We start from the raw sequence: 17840 nt of genomic DNA on the forward strand, positions 1-17840 counted from the left end.
ACTTCATACGTCCTATGAATCTGATTCGTAGGAGATTCAGGACAGATAAAAGGAAGCACTTCTTCATACAGTGCATAGTTAAACTATGGAACTGACTACCACAGGATGTAATGAGGGCCACCAATTTGAACGGCTTTAAAAGGTGGTTAGACAAATTCCAGGAGGAGAAGGCTATCAATGGCTACTAGCCCCAATAGCTATGTGCTACTTCCAGTATCAGAGACGGTAGGCCTACGTACACCAGCTGCTGAGGAACATGGGCAGGAGGGTGCTGTTGTACTTGTGTCCTGCTTGTGGGTTCCCAGTTGACTGCTGGTTTGCCAGTGTGTGAACAGAGTGATTAACTAGATAGACCCTTGGTCTGATCCAGCAGGGCTCTTCTTATGTTCTTATCTTACATATTTTTCATTTCGTGTCCAGTTGTCGCGTATTTACAATGGTCCACTCATATATCATAGGTGAGGAAGTTCTTAATGGAGCTCTATAAAGTCCTGCTTCCTTTCTTCTCCAAACCTACAGACGTCCGTGGACTTTCATGAAGGCAGTGTGATAAGACATTGAATGAATGAGCATCCTGGTCGTATCCTGATCCAGTCCTCTATCCCTGCCTTGGAGTACAATTTTTTTTCAAGGCATGGAGAGAAAGGGCTGGATGGGGATATGGGAGGCGTGCATTGACTTCCCCATTCCTCCTAAATTACAGTGCTCTCTCTCTCTCTCTCTCTCTCTCTCTCTCTCTCTCTCTCTCTCTGTGTGTGTGTGTGTGTGTGTGTGTAGATGACTGCAGCGTTCTATTGAGACCTATTAGAATCTTCTATATGCAGGCTCTGTACCCCTACAGTGCAAGAAGCATGTGCCCAAACTGAGTAATAACATGTAATTATAAGTTGTTCGTGCATTGCATTTATTTTTGTTAATTGCTGCTCAAGATATGCATAAGTAGAGTCACAATCTGGATTGTGATCAGGCAGTAATCCAGAAAACCATGCAACTATAAGTGTGCTTTCAGAGTTGTTTTGATATGAAATCTTTCTCTCTTTTTCACACACACACACACACACACCCCAGCTGCATGGCTATTGCTTTAGAAATTCATGCCAGGTTCAGAAGCATTCTCGAAAGCATGTGGTAGTCAAAGGAAAAAATAAAGTAAAGATCTCCACTGGTCATTCATGCAAATATTTGAATGCACAAAACAGGTTTTCTGGATTGTGGTCACTATAAATAAATATTGAGCTCATAGGAACATAGCAGTTGAGGCTGGTGGCTCTGATGTTAGTGGGGCAGTGAAATCTGACTGATTCTGATTGAAACTCAGAATGGAGTTTTGACTGAAACCCAGAGCGGATTCACTGCTCCACTGACATTGGAGCCACCAGCCTGCACTGGAACATAGGAATCTGTCTTATACCAAGGGCATCTTCAGATGAGCGTTTTTGCGAGTCCTGTTCATGACATTGTCTGTGTCTCATGCTCATCCCTCCTCTTCTAGCCTTCTTTGCGTGACAAAAAAAGACCCTGGTAAATTGGAATTATTTTTGAGACTGAGCTTTGTGCTAACTCCTGCTGTGTGCAGGAAAAGCAGTGTGATCAAAACGGCCCACTGAATGGGCCACATGCACGTTGTTTACTTCTTCTTTCAAAAGAGGGAGTAATGAGGGACAAAAGCACAGGCAGAGAAGTGACGGTAAGGACATGCGATTTCCCCCGTGTGATGATTCTTTCTAGCTGAGTCTTGTCTATTGCAGTGCCTGCCCAGGGCTCAGGCAGAGGAGTTCCATGTCCCCTGCTCCCTGACCCTTTGAACTGGAGACTCTCCGCTTTACCACTGAGCTACACTCTCTCCCCTGAGGCCATGGCCATCTAAATTTTATTTATTTATTTGTTTATTTATTTGTTCATTTATTACATTTCTATAGCATCCAATAGCCAGAGCTCTCTGGGCAGTTCACAACAATTAAAACCATGAAATGCATCATAAAATATGATATAAAATGGAAAAGCCTATAACTACAATATAAACGTACAAACCACAATAAAAAGCTTGCAGCAATGCAGAGATTTAAAGTAGAATAACAGATTTAAAACAAGAGAGCTAAAAGACTAAAATGCCTTGGAAAAGGTCTTCTCCTGGCTCCAGAAAGAGCAGAATGTGGGCTTCAGGTGAACCTCTCTGGGAAGCTCATTCCACAACCAGGTGCCACAGCAGAAAAGGCCCTCTTCTTAGTAGTCACCCACCTCACTTCCTTTGGTCGGGGTTCCCGGAAAAGGACTGCTGAAGGTGATCTTAGCGTCTGGGGAGATACATTTGTGAGGAGCCGATGCTTAAGATATAAAAGATTATTTTTTTACCCATAAAAGACTTTTGAACGTTGATGGAGAAAAAAAAAATTCTCTTAATCATAGTAGAATTTCTCAAAGCTCGTAAGGCAAGGTGAGCAGTGTCAGTAAGGGCTGTAGGTCTTACCTGACCCTCCCACACAAGTCACATATCCCGTTGGGGAAGCACAAGTCCTTAGGCATGGCTGAGTAGCATCTTGAATCCCAACCCCAAACTGCTATTATGCAAAATGCCTCTTATGTCAGAGAACTGGCATTGCATTTAGTAATGATCACTTGCTTTCAGAAACTATCATCCCTTTGTGAGCACCTTAAGCTCTTTATTTCTGCAGGGTTTGGGGAAGAAATTGAGGTCAGGGTGGTGATAGTGATGGTGAGACTATACCATCTCTGGAGTTTATTGGAGGGCTGCAGGGGACTGAGGAAGTCTATTGCTATATGCCACTGAGAGATTTCTGATATTTTTCACATGGGATTTTATTTTGTTCTGAAACAAAATTAAAGTCAGAGGCAACAAAAAACAACACACGTAACAATACAACATGATCACTAATAAACTCATAGATTATAATTCTTAATATATTACTATTATTATTATTATTATTGCATTTATATCCTGCATTTTTTCCTCCAAAGAACCCAAGGCAGTATATATAGTTCTCCTCATCTCCATTTTTATCCTCACAACAACAACCCTGTGAGGTAGGTTGGGCTGAGAGTCTGACTGGCCCAAAGTCACCCAGTGGGTTTCCATGGCCGAGTGGGGACTAGAACTCGGATCTCCTGACTCCCAGTCCGACACATTAGCCACTACACCACATCATAGATATGCTTGTGTGACAGCTAGAATAGAACAGCGTGAGGTCTAGTTCACTAGTGAAATTATCTGAAGGACTCAAACAGGTTCGGGGCTGTTAAGTGCTGAACCACTGCAAGCCCAGAGTGAGTTTTTCAGGTAGTGAGAAATGTGTGATATAGCACAAGTTTCTCTTATCAGATGTCAATATACATTTAGCCTACAATGACAAATGCTCTCATTTATTTTAGATAACTATTCTCTGAAATCTTATTTTCATGTTGCAGTTGTACAGTCACGGTAGCATTCTTTTGATCCTGCGGGAACTTGCAGATAACCTTTCTTTCCTTGTTGGTTTTGGTTAACTGCAAACCTGTGCAAGGCAATTTAGCTCTTTTTCTAGTGTGAAAACATATCTATTGTTCAGTCATGAGTTGTCCAACTTTGCTTAGACCTCACATTTAAGCATTGGTTTATGCAGAATAGGCTGACCAGCTTTTTTCTTTTTTTAAAAAAAACCTTTAAAATTCTGTTTGCATATAATAAAGTAGAACCTCCCCCCACAAAAGCTTGTGCTAAAAGCAATTGGTCTTTAAATGCCACAGGACTCTGGGTCATCTTTACTTCTTTCAAGTTAACATCTCTACAAAGCCTTGATTGGCTTTGCTTACTCTCTGGGACTTGGTTTAATTTTGTCGGGTTTCCCCCCTCCTCCTTTGGGTGTGTGATGGTGGCAGCTACTTAGGTTTGCCGTATCTAGTTTCATTCTATTCATACAGGTAGTCACATGCTTTTTCCTTAAACAAAACATCAACAACTGTTCATTAGACTCTAATCTTCAGATAGAATGTTTATAGGCTCAAAAAAGTATATTGGCTACGTGTTCGTTTTGTTAGTTGACTTGGGTTACTTAACTGCCACTCCTTTCACATTTTATTTTTCATCTTTTGCGGTTAAGGTTTTTGTATTCTTGTTCATAGCAACAGCTGCTGGGCTTGTTAAACTCCTCCATGGATGCAGCGGCCCAGTCCTACCCACTTTTAAATCCCATTGATTTTCTGTGGGGTAGTTAAACATGTGCTTAAATCTACCCCATTAAAATAAATGGGACTTAAAAGTGCATAACTTTTGGTAATATCTGTCCAGTTTATATCGAATCATAGGAACAAATAGGGGAAAAAACATGCGTATGTTTATTTATTATTATTATTATTATTATTATTATTTATTTATTTATTTATATAGCACCATCAATGTACATGGTGCTGTACAGAGTAAAACAGTAAATAGCAAGGCCCTGCCACATAGGCTTACAATCTAATAAAGTCATAGTAAAACAATAAGGAGGGGAAGAGAATGCCAACAGGCACAGGGTAGGGTAAGCAGGCACAGGGTAGGGTAAAACTAACAGTATAAAGTCCGCACAACATCATTTATTTATTTATTTATTACAAAATATTTATATTCTGCCTTTCCTCCAAAGTGCGTAATGCAGTGTTCATAGATTCTCTCCCCTGCCCCTCCAGGTTTGTCATCCCAAAGGTAGGTTAGGCAGTGAGATAGTGATTGGCCCAAGATCAATCAGCTTTATGACTGACTGGGCATTTGAACCTGGGTCTCCCAAGTCCTAGTTCAACACTCTAATTGCTGCATAACACTAATGTCTTGCCATGTCAGTTTATGTTCCTATAGGGGCTCTAAATGAAAGCCAAAGGGTTGTATCCAGGCAGTGACCCTGGGTTGTTTAACTGCCAGGGACAAGTGGAGCATGCAAGCCATTTCCAATTTTGATTAACAACCCAGCAACACCCAAATCCAGAATCTGGGCTGTTCATGGGTTAAACAGCCCAGAGATTCTGTGTTGTTTCACTCATGAACAATTCAAAGTTTCTGGGTTTGGACATCACAAAACAACTGAGAAATGGGGCATTCTTGGGTTGTTAATTGAAATTGGAAATGGCAAACGCACAGTCTGCATACTCTGCTCTTCTGCAATTCCTGGGTTAAACACCCCAGGAATGAATGCTATAACATGCAAGCCATAATGGGTTGTGCTTGCGAGCCACCATTGTGAATATTTAAGCCTTGGTGTGCAGTCGCTGTGGCTTATCATGACCTCCAAACCTGGTGCAAGGTGGGTTGCCGCTGTGGTTAGCAAACCATCCACAACTCAAGAACAGCCCATGGGTTATTTAAGCTAGGGCGGGTGCCAGCGATCATGTGAACCAGGCCCACAGACTGGTAGCAGCTCTCCAGGGTTTCAGGCGGGACTTTATCCAGTCCTACCTGGAAATGCCGGGGATTGAATTTGGGACCTTCTGAATGCAAAGCAGGTCTTCTACTAACTGACCTAGTGCCTCTGCAACTTAGTTTGGATCCGACCCATTGTGTATATTTTCTTTTCACATCTTGCGTTACCCTTATTTTGTTTATGTAACAATGAAGTTCCATAGTGGTTTAACTAAGGTCACAGCTAGACCTAAAGTTTATCCTGGGATCATCCAGGGTTCGCCCCTGCCTGAGCACTGGATCCCCTGTGTGTCACCTAGATGAACAGGTTTGACCCCTGGACGATCCAGGGATAAACCTTAGGTCTAGCTATGGCCTAACTTTTGTTCTGGCATAGTTCAGAGGCCTCTTTTGAGCAAAGGGGCTGGATATTCATCTTTAAAAGTATCAGGCAAATATGGCAGTCCTGGTTACTGCAAGACTTTCCCTGCCTGCTGTTAAGTCTAGAACTTGGAAACCCACTTTTATCCTTGGCTGCTTTTGAAATTCCAGGTAATATTCTTTGGCCGAGGCAGATGCCATCTGGCTAGGCATTGCAGACATTCGATTCTAGACCCGGACTGACCTTGTGACAGCAACCTGTGTCTATGTGATTTTTTTTTCCAAGTAGGAAGATGTCAATAAGCTTCATAAGGTGTATCACTTTCAAAGGGTGTTCTCAGTTAAATGAACCTTTTGAAATTACTTTGCACAGAGCTCAGATTTAATTATAATTTAATTATAACAGAGGTGTGATATCTTAGGAACTGGCTTGGGACTCTGTTATGATCACAAAGCAAAGGTGGATCAGAACTCCAGTGTACATGATCCAGTGCCAGCCCAGCCTCTCTAGCCAAGCCGAATGAAAACCAGATGGTCATATCCTAAGCAAATGCGAGACGAGACAGTTGGAGACTTGGTGAAGATAAGATCGAAATGTGGAGCTGGAGAAAGCTGGGAGAAGGGACAAACAGTGATCACACCAAGCAAAAGGGGGAAAGAATTGGGCTCTCTTGCCTTCTTGCTTCTTTTTTCTGCCTTTTACAAAATGTCTGTCTGATTGGCAGCTCCCAAAATGGTTTGTTAGGTACTTCAGTAGTAAACAAGAAAGGCACAGAGCAGCATAAGCCAGTGGAGAATGGTGGCTCCAATGTCATGGGGTGGTTAATCGGCTCCTGGTTTCAGTCAGAACCGGTCAGAACTGTAAAGGAGCTATCCAAGGTGCTTCAGACTGGCATAAGCAAATGGAAGATGGTTTTTAATAATGCTTTTAATAATGTATTAGTTTTAAATGTTTTAATTAGTTATATGATGTTTGCATTCATGTTGTACCCCGCCTCGATCCAGAGGGAGAGGCGGGTAACAAATAAATGTATTATTATTATTATTATTATTATTATTATTATTATTATTATTATTGGGAAAGGGCCTTCTTAGTGGTGGCACCCCAACTGTGGAATGCTCTCCCCAGGGAATAGGCCTGGTGCCTCTTTCCATGTGGCTCTTTCCAGAACCAGGCAATCTTCAGGTCTTTTAATTAAAAGTTATCTATTTGTCTTGGCTGGTAGATATTATGTTTTTATGCTGCTCTTCTAGATTGTGCTGCTTCCAATATATTTCTTTGTTTTGGTTACTAATTTGGTCTAAAAATGTGCTTAAATTTTTTGTAAACCACCTTGGGCATTTGATTGGGTGTGTGTGTGCGGCGGTGGCGTTTACAATCCCTATAATAAATACATCAAGAAATGTCATGTGGGCTAGCGTATTGACCGTATTTCCCCCTTTTTTCTGATGTTTGGACTTGTGGGAGCCACTCCGTTGCACTCTGAGCTTATAGACCAGGCAGGGGGAACCTTCCAGGCAGCCAAGCATCTTTCCCCTGCTCCAGCACTGACAAAAGGAAAAGGGCTTTTCTTCTACCTGCCACAGTTTAGTGATAACCTTTCCCCCCTTTATCAGTGCTTGGGCTCGGCTAGCAGAGTTGGAGAAATCTGCAATGGTTTCGAATGAGTTCGGGTTTCTATTAGTCTGATCTGCAGAATCCACAGCAGGCCACCTTTTCCCAAGTCATGTAGATTAGATGGACTTGTGGACTGGTTTTTGTGGGGATGGGGTGTGTGTTTGTGTGGCACTAATTTGCCCCTAGCTCTAATACAAATTAGCACGAGGAGAACAACACTCACGTTAAAAAATACCAGATTCTGTCAATGAGTGCATGAGAGAACAAAAGATGCCTGGCAACCGCGAAAAACACAGAACCTGTTCAGACGACATGCTAAGCCATGGTGGTTAAGCTTTTTGACCTAAACATTATGGCTTAGCATATTGTGTGAACTATATGACTTAGTGTGTCATGTGAACCATTCCTAACCATGGTGGCTACATAACTACAGTTTAAGCACACTCACTAGCCATTTGCTGAAAAAGGTTGAGCGGCCTAACCATGGCGTACGTGTCGTCTGAGAAGGCCAATAGAGAGAATGGATTTAACAAGATCCGTACAACCCTGGGCTGGGCAGAGGGCTTATCTCTGATTTGCTGTGGATCAGAGAAAAACCCTTGCCCTACAGCTGAGAGAGGCTCTTCTCTCAGTCCTGGAGAAGGGGGTATGCCTTTCCCTCCATTGATCTGCACGGATCAGCGAAAGAGGTGGGGCTGTGAAGGGGGCGTGTGTGAACGTGAGGAGAGCCACAGGATGGTGGTGGTTCTACCCACATTGGGCAATGGCTTGGCTCACTGCTGGCCTATGACCATCAATGTTCTGGCTCAGGATCAGTTTGGGCCTCTGGCTGAAAATGGTTCCCCATGTGTTGTAGTAGACCCATGAAATGAACCCATCGGAGACTTGAAGAAAATACACACCACCATTCTATATGTGGTGTCCAGTCCAGTCCAGTCCAGAGTGGAATGTGGGGCTTGAGGGAGAATGTTAGGCTATCAGCCTTAACACAGTTTACTATAGTTATTTTACTTTACTAAGGCTCGATCAATGGGTCATTCTTGGGGCACAGGAACAAGAAGATTCACCATATCCCTAAAGTAATGTATGAGAAGGCAGGTCCAAATTACAAATGATGTTCAGTGGAGGTTGGTGGCTCTGATGTCTGTAGGGTGCTTAATCCGCTCTGGGGGCCTTCTTTAGAATTGATATCGTCAGTGGAGGCTGATGGCTTCGATGTCAGTGGGGCAGTGAATCTGCTTCAGTTTCCAATCAGAACCAGTCAGAACTCTAAAGAGCTATCTAAGGTTGCTCTTTAGAGTTCTGACTGAAACCCGGAGCAGATTCACTGCCCTACTGAGATTGGAGCCACCAGCCTCCACTGTCTGGCCTGACAGATGGCATTTTCCTGTGTTCCTATGAGAAGCCTGGATGCTCAACATAGGGCCTCGATTCTCCTTCTCCTCCTCCTCCTCAAATTGAGGTTTTGGTATGTATAAAAAGAGCCAGTTGTTCCAGGTCAGTTCTCCTATCTTATGAACATTAGTTCTCATTATACAGGAATGTTTCAATAAGGGCATAATTTTAGTCATAACATCTGGGACAGATCTTGAAATAGTCTTGGTTTTTCTGGCTTCATACAGAAAGTGCCTGTGAGTTTTTCCAAAGTATAGAATATGAAATAAACGTTTACTTTCAGTCCTTCTCTAGATCAGGCTGCAGAGGCCTAGAGAGAGGGGACAGGATTTTTTTTAATTTAAACCTTGACTTTTTAAACCAAGAATACTGTTGTTGTCTTTTAATGGGAAAGAGTTGTTATAAATATGTTGGTTTCTCTTTTCTTTTTCTGACTATTTTGTAGTAATAAACCACCTTAGGGAATGCATAGAATGCATGGAAAGGCAAGGAATAATAAAAATAAAAAAGTTAATTGAATGCATAGCTCCTCCTAAGGATATATCCAACCTGCATCTCAGAAAAGGCCAGTGTAAGCAGATGGGTATCCTTGCAGATTACCGAATGGAAGCTTTAGCGGTTTTTTGCCCAACTGTTAGAGAATCAACCCCGGCAGATGAGGGGCTGTTCAGGGAGTGGCAAAGGCTGTACAATCCATGTCTACAAAGGGTTAATGCTGTACAATCCATGGGAAATGGTGGTTTTTGTAAGGGAGTTCTTGGTGCATTCTGCCCTGAATGCTCTTTGATAATTTAAGAGCATCATATGACCGGAGAGGGGGCAGGGGCGGGGAAGAATCACATTTCCTTACCATCGCTTTCCCCCGCTTCTGTCCCACAATACTTCCTCTTTCTTTACACGGGGAAGAAAGAGGAAGTAAACAATGACCATGTGGCCCATTCAGTGGGTGTTTTTATCTTGCTGCTTCTCCTGCACACAGCAAGAAATGGCGGGACATTTCACTACAGCTGGAAAAAGTTGGATTTTCTGGGTCTTGGTTTTTTTTGGTGATGGTGAGGGGTGGGAGACGTGCAGGAGGTGGACGTCATTGTCAAAAGGACCTGCAAAAAAAGTGAGTGGCCAGTAATGAGCATGTGATAAAACACTTGTCTGATGATGCGCTAAATGTGACAGTTGCATCTTTCTGTTGTAGGCAATTACGGCAAAATGGGAGATCAAGGGAGATCTGTACAGCACCATGAAAACTAATGGCACTATATAAATAAATATTATTAATAATAACAATAATAATAACAAGGTGGAAGGTGATGGTGATTAGAAGCGCAATCCTATGCATTTCTCGACAGAAAAAAAGTTATAGGGCTTATTTTCCTGTCTAAACATGCATCCGATCACACCCTTAAATGACTAAGTCTGTTCCCCTGAGTCCAAGAACTCAAAATGCCATGACAGAGCTGAAGCTATTCATTTCTTTAAAACATTGATCCCCATTTATTTATTGAAAACACTTATAAAAACTTAAAAGGCAACTTACAGAACATCACTATCTTCCTGGTCAACAGCTGGTTGACCACTGTGTAAACAGAAAGCTGGACTAGATGGACCCTTGGTCTGATCCAGCAGGGCTCTTGTAATGTAAATGATGCAGAAATACAAACTACAAGCCATACTTAAAATAGCAAAAGATACCCAACCAGCAGCAATATCTAAAAAAGCAGAGCAGCAATGCCAGTACATTTAGCATTGTAAAAAGCTTGGGTAAATAAAATGCCCATCACCTGGTACCTAAAAGCCATTCAGATTTTGCCAAGTGGGCTTCACTGGGTAGGCACGAGGCACTACGACTCTGAAGGCCGTTTCCTTGTCCACCATGTACCTAATCTCAGATGGCGGAAGATGGTTTGAAAGGATTGGGCAGGTTCACGTGGGAGAAAATGAGAGATACCCGTCTTTCCTTGGTCAGGTTAAATCCTGAGGCCGGTATTATTTATTTATTTATTTATTTATTTATTACATTTATATACTGCCCCATAGCTGAAGCTCTCTGGCTGGTTTACAAGCTCTCTGGGCGGTTTGAACTATGAACATAGGAAACTGCCTTATACTTTAAGTCAGATCATTCGTCCATCTAGCCCAGTATTGTCGACACTGACTGGCAGAGGCTCTCCAGGGCTTCCGGCAGGATTCTTTCCTTGCCCTACCTGGAGAAGCTGGGGATTGAACCTGGGACCTTCTGCATTCCAAGCAGGTGCTTTATCAACACTGAGCCATGGCCCCTCCCATAATTCCAGAGGTGTGGGCAGACTTAAAAGCAATTACGGCAAGGGGAGGTAGCAGGGTATTATTTTGATGAATCTTAGTGACTATTTGGAATTATGACGGGGAACTGGTGGTTGCCAGGTTGCAATCCTGAATAGAGCACTTTACTTTTAACCCCCCCCCCCCCCACACACACACTGGGGCAGGAGACTCTGCACCCATGCCTTCTTCTGCCTGTTTCCCCCTGGGTCTTTTCTGCCCCCTCTCTTGCCTAATATAGACAGCAGGTTTCCAGGTGTGCCACACACTGGGCTTGGGAGGGGAACTGAGGAAAAGATCAAAGTGCCGGTGGGCAAGCTTGTGGCTGCTGAGTTTCCCTGTTTATCAGGAATGCAAAGGCATGTCCTCAGCATCCAGGTTGCATTAGGGAAGCAACTTGATGGAGACCCTCACCAGAAATGCTGGGATCTAAAGAGCTTTTTCAGGGTCACCCAATTCTATTTTTCCTTTTTATATCTTTGATCCTTGTGCTGTTCTCATAAACAGTTTTTGAAACTTTCGCCCTCTCCTGCCTCATAGGCAGTTTTCAATGTGGCAAAGGGGACTACCTTTCAAGATAATCTAGTCTAAAGCCCTTGGGTTATTGGACATAATTCCACAGTTTTTGAGATTCCCGCCCATGTATTACAGTTGTGGGTTTCTTATGTAAAATGGCAGTGTGTGCACACACCTAAGCCTCAAAAGTCCCCCCCACAGTATAAACACAGGTTTGAAGGATTCCAACAGGTGTGGGAGAAAGTAGATCCCAGGTGCAGGGGAGTGTCAGATTAACACTGATGGAGTTAGCTGTCACCTCCGGGCCAGGAACAGACGCACATACATTCTAATTATGAAAAGGCTTTTATTAATACTGTTTGGATACCAGTTGCCAACAGCTTCCTGCAGTGAGGTTTGCAGTCTGAAATTAGTTGTGTTGAATTTTAGCATAAATATGATTTCATGTTTGCCTTCTGTTCTCTAATTGGATGAACACTGGTTGTGTCGTAAAATATTTGAATGCGTGGAGTGGTGTTTTCCAGATTCACTTATGAGCATTTAGAAGAGAAAAACAGGCCCAAATTGGTTTCAGTAGTAGGTCAGCCAACAAAAAGAACAGCTGTACTGGATTGGACCAAAGGCTTATCTAGGCTACAACAGTCAACCAAGTGCTTGTGGGAAGTCCACAAGCAGGATATGAGGGCAATAGGTATTCTCCAGAAACTAGTATTCAGAGGCATGCACCCTTTGATCCCGGAGGTAGCACATAGCCATCAGGACTAGTAGCCATTGATAGCCTTCTCCTCCTGAGTTTGTCTAATCACTTCTTAAAGCCATCCAAGTTGGTGGCCATCACTACAACTTGAAGTGGAGGCTGGTAGCTCTGATGTTGGTGGGATGGTGAATCTGCTCTGGGTTTCCGTCAAAACCAGCCAGAACTCTAAAAGAGTTATCCAAGGATAGCTTCTTTAGATTTCTGACTGGTTCTGACTGAAACCTGGAGTGGATTCACTGTACCACTGACATTGGAGCCACCAACATCCTCTGATACCTTGGGTAGTGAATTCCATAGTCTAATTATATGCTGCATGAAAAAGTACTTCCTTTTATCTGTCCTGGGTCTCCAAATTTCAGCTTCATTGGATAAACCCCGGATATGAGAGAGGGAGAAAAATATCTCTCTATCCACTTTCTCCACCCCATGTATAATTTTATACCCTACTATCATGACCCATTTTTACCAGACTTTTTTTTTTCTAAACGAAATGATGTGTAAGGGGTGCTACCATGGGAAGCCATTCAGAAAATGTATCTGAGTCCATCTTTCTGAGGGATATTCCAGATTCTTCCCCTCCCAGCCCGAATTAGTTTTTTTCTTGAAAAGCAGAAGTATGTAACCCTTTTAAATTTCAAGATATAAGGGAAAACATGCATTGATTATTCTATTTAAGTGTTCAATATGCAGTAAACTTGCTCCTATTTTGCTGTGTTGTGACTGGTACCTTCAAAGGTACCGGCATTATTGATGAACACTTACCTAGAGCTATATAAAATTTTAAGAAAACAAAAACTAAAAATAAGTAAACACTTTAGACACTTATATTTATAGTTTTACTGTTTTGTGTTGACATTTTGTCAACACATAACATTTTGCTATGATCCTGATGTATTTCTTATTTCTCGAAGTGCAATGTTTGAATTGGACGAACACATTGATTTCATCACATGTTCACTGAAAAATCAGAATCCAGGCCAATTTCAGGACCCTCTGGCTGCTGCAGCCTGGCTTTCTGATAAAGTGGTGCAGTAGAAGTATAGCTTACTGGAAACAGGTTGTGTGAAGCATTAGAAAAGAGACTATTTTTCAAGCAAAAAATGGTGCCAAAGCTATAGCCAATTGAGTGTGTTGAATTGTCGTTGCAAGGGTTAGATGCCTCAAAGAGTCTGTCCCGCTCAGGAATATTCCAAATTCTTTTCCTCCAATTGTTTAGTTTTCATTTACCATCTTAAAAAAAAGAAGAAGTCTGTAGCTCTTTTAAGTTTCAAGATATAAGGGAAAACATGCTGACAGTATTCTACTCAATTGTTCAAATATGCAGTAATTTTGCTCCCATTTTGCTATGGTCTGGCTAGTGCCTTCAAAGGCATTGGACTGATTGATAAACATTTATCTGGCACTTTATTATATTTTAACAAAATGAGAACTAAAAATAGGCAAACACATTAGCAAATGGATGCCAAAAAGCTAAGCTGTACTGATCATGTGTTTACACTCAGCTGTGCGTGCGCGCACACACACACACACACACACACACAGAGTGAAATTCCCTTGATGAACCATTCCTGGCCAGTGCCACCGTAGCCTGGCCCTTTGGTACTGCAGTACATTGGCTCTCTAAGCCTTAGTATAGAGACCATGGAAGATTTCATCTGGCAATGACCATTATTGCTATCCATTGCCCCAGTTCATGGGGATTGTCAGTCACCATTTCCTGAGTTTAGTCTGATTCATTATCAATTAGTTCACCTGCATCCTGTCTCTCCCCAGCTGCCATCACAGCCTGATAGCAAATAAGCAAAACCAAGTTTGGATAAAAAGGAAAGAAAGCCATATGCAGCAATATTTGTCAAAGCTGTTCTTCAGAGCATGGAAAAGAGAGTAAATATAATTTGTTATTGTGAAGAACCATAAAGAAAATCAAGAAACCCATGGATTCCGCCTATATTTTTGTCTGTAAAGTGAAGGGGGGACCCTTAAATGTCTTAGCTTCTGTCAGCAACTGGATTTAAATTTGATGTGCTTATTTGTTTGTCTTTGTAATTTTTTAAAAAAGTGCTGCCAGCGGAGTGATGGAACCTCACTCCAAGTTTTTGACAATCTTTACCCAGTACCCTAAGGCCCAAACTACACATTACAAGGAATTTGTGGCTGCCGCTGACCTGTATCTTCTCAATAATGTTAAAAAAGATGTGTGATGTGACAACATGGAATTAAGTTCCCCCTATTTAATTGTCTGCACCCTGCAGAGGGAAGGGAAACTCTAGCCTAGTTTGCTCACTATGGCCACAGCTAGACCTAAGGTTTATCCTGGGATCATCCAGGGTTCGCCCCTGCCTGAGCACTGGATCCCCTGTGTGTCACCTAGATGAACAGGTTTGACCCCTGGACGATCCAGGGATAAACCTTAGGTCTAGCTATGGCCTATGACTACTCATGGGTTATTTAAATCACAGGTGGACATAACTGTGTTGGAGCAAGCGAGTGTGGCGTTACACCCCACAAGTCAGTTCCCAAATGTATGTCTGAAGTTTGTAAGTCTGTGGTTTTTAGAATGTTGGCCTGAGTGGGTGGAGTTAGAATGTCTGGGGAGGGGAGGAGTGATATATAAGGGAAGGACTGAGGGGATTGAAGGAGACTTTTTAGGTACTCTTAGAGTTTTTAGCGCTCTCTGTGCTTTAGCTCTTGGTGTGTAGAGTACTTGGGTTCCGGAGAGTTTGAGGTTCAGTGTAGAGAGTGGTGTCTTTTGAGAGTGGGGTGTGGAGATAGACAGTTTGTGTATAATAAACAATACTGATAATAAAGTTCAAGAGTGATTATGTGAGAGAAAGGAAAGCGTGTATGTGAATGGGTGAAAGGATTGGATGAAAGGTTTCAAAAAGGGTTTTAAACGTTTTATTTTGAAACAAAGCTTGTGAACTTTTAAAATAAATTTTAATTATTTTGTTTTAACGAACACAAAAATTCCACGTGTCTGTTTGGCATATATTATCTGAAGTTTATACATTTAGCACCCACTCTGACAATAATTCACCTCAGCACATATAACTCACAGCATATTTTATTCTTGAAATCCTTCTCCATTTAAACCCCTTTCTCCACATAGTTTGGAGGAAGGTGGTTTTTATCCCTTGCCTCAGGTGTATCAAGCGGTGGGGCTTGGCTTGAGCAGGGAGTAGCCGTGGCCAGGCCTGGTGTTCAGAGCCTGTGTCGTGGCAGCAAGCATGCTGCCTGACCACTTATGTAAACAACCCAGGGTAGTCATAATGTGCAAACAGCTCAGAATGGGGCATTGTTTCTGTGACGTCCAAGCCTAGCACCCTAGGAGCCTTTCTACACAAGGAATTTATTGTGTGCTTGTGATTCCTTATGGTAGTTTGTGGGTGTTTTACACTATGTTGTCATCCTCCAGGGCCTTTCCCGTGCTTTGCATCTATTTTAGCATTCTCCCCCCTTTCCAATGAGGAAAGTCTGGTATATCCCGAATGGCAGCATGGAACCCTAATGTATTTGCACAATTCTGCTATACTGCAGCACCACCTAGTGGTTCTGTAACAGAATATATAAAAATGCAGAGAAAGAAAAATCCCAGAATAAAAAATATGCAAAAGAACTGATCTCAGTCTCACAAAGAATCTAGAAGCAAATGTAGGATAAAAGCCTCCTTGTTTAGAATTGCCTCTGTCTTAATACATACTGCCTGATGCTGCCTTTTCTAGCACCCGGGCCCCCTGCACAATGTTGGTTTCAGAGAAAACAATGGAGGGTGGTGATAATCTTGAGAGATAAAGGGAGTGAGAATGAGCGAGAGTGGGTTAGTGATGAACTTGAGCTAAGATCATTACTAATCCTTTCTCTCAAGATTATCACCACCCACTCTCATCACCCGTTCTCTCCTTCTCTCTTCTCTCCCTCCCTCTCCCTCCCTCCCTCCCTCTCTTTTGATATCATCACTGCCCTCTCCTCTATGTTTCTTTCCCTCCTTCTCTGTCAGAGAAACTGTGTGGGGTGGTGATGATCTTGAGGGAAAGAGCATGTGGGGAGGGCCCTGGACAGATTACCCCTGAGAGGAGAAAGGTTCCTACACTTGATTGAGGGCAACGGCTCTGGAGACGGATGTGTTAAATGGGAATTTTGACCAGTGAAAACCTTGTCGACACTTTACGCAATTTGTTTTTCATATCAAGCTGCTTCAGTCACGTCATGACAATTCCGTCCAAGGGTTATTAAAAGTAACTGTAGCAACCAGGAACTCTTCGCGAAGCAAGTCGTTCTTCACTTAAGGAAATACAGCTCCATCTAAATTTCCTCCATAAAACATGTCAGATCTTTTGCTATTGTTTCATCTTTTCTTTTTTTCTTTTCTTTAATAATGTGTAAAGGGCTTGACTTAGCTTGTTAATATCAGTAGCTGTGTGGGTAGATATCTGTTAGAATTAGTATCAATTCGAAAATGTTAATATAGAAGTAGCAAATGGAATTTATTTTTTAACAAAATGTTTAGAATACAGTGAAGAATTTTGCAATAAATCTAACCTTATATAAGAATATGGTAGTGTAAGGCTTATTACTTGAGGTCTACTGGACCGACTTTGCTCATTACCTCCTCCTGGCTCTGCATCAGGCTAGAGTTGGAAGGCGCATGGAGCGGGTGCAGAACAGGTCAGGCTAAGCCAAGCCACTTCTTCTTCTGTGGAGTCAAAACGCATCACCTATATCATCTGTTGGTACAGCAACTTAAAAGGTCAAACTCCTCTCAGGCTTCCCAACAAGTGGTGTTTTTTTATCGCCCAGCTACCCAGAATTACAATTTGCAGTATGTTTTGCTCTCAAATTACTAGCACCCATTGTGACCTGGGCTTTACACTAATATGTACGGGCCATGTCTATACCATGCATGTATTCCGGGGTCATCTCTAGGTCGTCCCTGGGCATCCAAATGATGCACAGGGGATCCCAGGGTCAAGCAGGGACAACCAGATACTTTCCCTGGGATAACTGGGACTGTAGATTTCCTGGTTTTTATGCAGTCCCAGGACACCCCTGAGGACTGCAGCTGGTGTGGTGCATGGTCATGGGTTGTCCTTTCTTCCTCGCGTGTAGCCGGGCCCAGGAAATGGGCACGGAGCTGCGCGGTGGCAGTCCGTGCCCATCGGGGTGTGTGTCAGTTTCAAAGTGTGGTTTGGGTTTTTTTTAACTTGCAGTGGAGCCCAATTGTGCTCCGTTTCCGAGGGTGGGGGTGGGGAAATGGCACCCGCAATGTCCCTCTTGATTTCTGGGACACAGGGGGATGATCCTGGAAGCTGTAAAGCCCAGGATCCTCCCTACCCTCCCAGAAGGCTCATAGATAGATATAAATGAGCCCTTGGTTATATAAAAGTATTAAAATATAAAAGGCTCATAATTGATTATACTAGTTGAATTGATTTATTATTTTGCCAAGTTATTTATATGTGGTTAATATTCTTAAATTCTGCAGTGAGAGGATTTAGTTTAAACCTAATTGA

General features: G+C 42.5%; 1 protein-coding gene across 1 annotated transcript in view; it reads left to right on the forward strand.

Annotated features, from left to right (window-relative positions):
- ARHGEF28 (Rho guanine nucleotide exchange factor 28) overlaps positions 1–17840 on the forward strand; it is a 175489-nt gene that overhangs the window by 26378 nt on the left and 131271 nt on the right. The gene's annotated exons all lie outside the window — the stretch shown is intronic.

The sequence above is a fragment of the Elgaria multicarinata genome, chromosome 6 (assembly GCF_023053635.1).
Source record: "Elgaria multicarinata webbii isolate HBS135686 ecotype San Diego chromosome 6, rElgMul1.1.pri, whole genome shotgun sequence".
NCBI classification, from domain to species: domain Eukaryota; kingdom Metazoa; phylum Chordata; class Lepidosauria; order Squamata; family Anguidae; genus Elgaria; species Elgaria multicarinata.